At 42.1% G+C, this 2,789-nt stretch overlaps 1 protein-coding gene across 1 annotated transcript in view; it reads left to right on the top strand.

The window, feature by feature from the left end:
- Nucleotides 1-2,789, top strand: part of LOC101860316 (graves disease carrier protein) — a 15,616-nt gene that overhangs the window by 9,246 nt on the left and 3,581 nt on the right. The gene's annotated exons all lie outside the window — the stretch shown is intronic.

Below are 2,789 nucleotides of genomic sequence, written 5' to 3'. Positions count from 1 at the left end.
TACAAAATGCAATGACATCACTGGTCACTCTCTTGGAAAGAAAAGAGAGCCTATGTATATGCCACGATAAACAGGATAGACAAAAAGAGATCTTACACAGCAAGGGAAAACCCAAGAAGAAATTACAGCCTTCAATACCACCAAAGAATACCTGTTTGTAAAACAATCTTCAAGAACACCACAGGCCTGACCCACTGGTTTATCTAAAGTGTCTTCTCCGAAAAAACAAACAAACAAGAGCCCCTAGAAGACATCACGCCCACCATGAGAGAGCCAAGGATGACAAGTTGTTCCATAAAGAGGAATTTTTTGACAAACTTTCGAAGATATCCTGCTGTCTACAGATGACAATCCAGAAAACGTCAGATCTGCATCAAGTATACATGGAGAATTTTGCAGAGAGGGTGAAAGCCACATTGATCTATCAAGTGTTCTACCAAAAGTTCAAGAAAAACAATGTGGGTTTACTTTCAACCAAGAAAGACCAGTGCGACATTTGTACAAAGTTCAAATCTGGAAACCTCACAGAAACAGAACACACAGCTCAAATATGAATATGAGGAAAGCTGCAGCTAGACCAGAGAAGGAGACGGACAGGGAGGCTGTGTGTGTCCTTTGTATGGAGATCCAGTGCGTCCTTCTGGCCCCATCCCTAAAGACTTCCACTTTATATAAAACAAAACTGGCTGTACACAATGTTACGACTTAGGATCTTGCCACCAGAGACGCCAGATGATATGTCTGGTATGAAAGTGAAGTTGGTCTTGGCTTCAACAGTTTTCATCATGTCTGACTCACTAACTGATATTGCAAGTGACTGACTTCAACCACCTCATCATCTGCAGTGATTGGTGCAACTACTAAAACAGAAAGCCACCCTGTTGAGTGCAATGGCCTCGCTGGCCAAAGAGCTTGACATCACAGTTAAGCAGAAATTCTCCCCAAGGGCCATACCCAAATGGAAGTGGATTCAGTCAATGGCACTATTGAGTGATCGCTAAAAAACGGCCTGATGTACATCCCAGCGGACTACGTGAACATCATGCTCAAAGCCAGACGCATCCCCAGGCCCTATGAAGTTATGTACCTGGACCACAGCTTTTTCAAAGATTTTGCAAAGGTCGGAGAGCACTAAACAATCCGTCCAGGGAGAAAAGCAGGCGATCCTTCTATCACTGACTTGCAGGCATCAAAGTACACTCCAGTCTTTAAAATTCAGTATAAGCTGAACTTTGATGATGGATGGAAGGCGCTGCAAGGACCAAGAAAGCTGAACACCATGTGTACGACGGTTACTGCTGGACCTTTCTGCAAAGACAGATTGAAGATAACTGCCAACCAGTATAAACATCTACTGGAGTTGAAGGCCGTCGTACCACGATGCTACCACAATTATCATGAAACTTTGCCTCAGTAAGAAGTTTTGAAAGCGATCAAGCCAAATTCGATTATTGTAGAGTCTTTCAAAACAATGGTAACTTTTGTCGTATTGCCTTGTTGTAGCCATAGGACACAGAGTGAGACAAACATGCTCTTCTATCGTCGAGAAAACTCAATAAAGTAGTAGTTGTCAAGCCACGCACCTTGAAGAAAGTTGGCGCATTCTTTGGTACTCACAAAGTCCTTTTGTATAATAATAATATATTATTATGTAACCAACTTCACCCAAACCATTGCTGAGGGAGCAGAGCTTTTGTGTGGCTGTCTGCTTTCATTTCTTTCTTAGTATTACTTTTTTCCAGGCCTTTGAGTGACCACCCAGTGCCAATAGTACCGTGTCAGACACGGTCATAAATTCTAAAGGCCTACTGCTGCTGCTGCTACTACTGTTGTTTTCGTTGTTGTTATAGTTGTTGTTTTTTGTAGTTGTTGCTGTAGCTGCTCTCCCTTACCCTTCCAACCTCCTGTTCTTCTACTTTGAATGTAATTAATATACCCTTTGCTGTGTTCTGCTTCTTCTACTTCTATTAAAGGTTAAACTTTGTGACTGCTGTTTTTGCCAGAATTGACTCCGTAGCACTGAAATGGCAGCAGCTGATAGTATGTTGGTAGCAATAATATAGTCCTCCTCCTCTTCCTTCTTCTTACTTCTCCTCCTCCTTCTTTTTTCTCCTCCTCCTCCTCCTCCTCCTTCTTTTTTCTCCTCCTCCTCCTCCTCCTCCTTCTTTTTTCTCCTCCTCCTCCTCCTCCTCCTCATCCTCCTCCTCCTCCTCCTCCTCCTTCTTCTTCTACAAAAGATCTTGACGATTGAAGCAAGTGATCAAATACGTTACCGTCAAGTGTGGCTTGGCTGCACTCAACCAAACTCAAGGCCAGCAGTGGCTTCCTGATAAAACCGGTCAACCCACAAAATTGAGGGTTGGTCGGTTTTATCCAGGAAAATTTGAGCGACATAACCGTCTAACCCACACAGTTTCATTAAAAGCAATTTTTAAAGGAAAAAAGTTCTACAGATTTTCAGTAAAGTGTTTTTATAGGTGTTTAAAGCATTGATTTATCGTTAGACGCCTTTGTTTTGAAATAAAACAGTTTTTTCCTTCTCCTGTAAAATTTACCTCGCTGGGGTTAGCCGGTTTTATCACAAGGCCGACGATATGCAAGGAGGCAAATGGCGAGTGGGTGTTTGTACAAGTGATTATACAGTTTTTTTTTTTTCAAATTCGGAAGTTTTAGGCTGCTAAATGACGAACTTTCACAAATATAATATATAGCATACCTGCCAACCCTACAGAAAAATCGGTAGATCACCGACTTTTGGGTCAAACTACCGATCCACCGATTTTGAGATG

Source organism: Aplysia californica, unplaced genomic scaffold (genome assembly GCF_000002075.1).
Source record: "Aplysia californica isolate F4 #8 unplaced genomic scaffold, AplCal3.0 scaffold00087, whole genome shotgun sequence".
Lineage (NCBI taxonomy): Eukaryota > Metazoa > Mollusca > Gastropoda > Aplysiida > Aplysiidae > Aplysia > Aplysia californica.
This window is presented reverse-complemented; position numbering and strand designations above follow the sequence as displayed.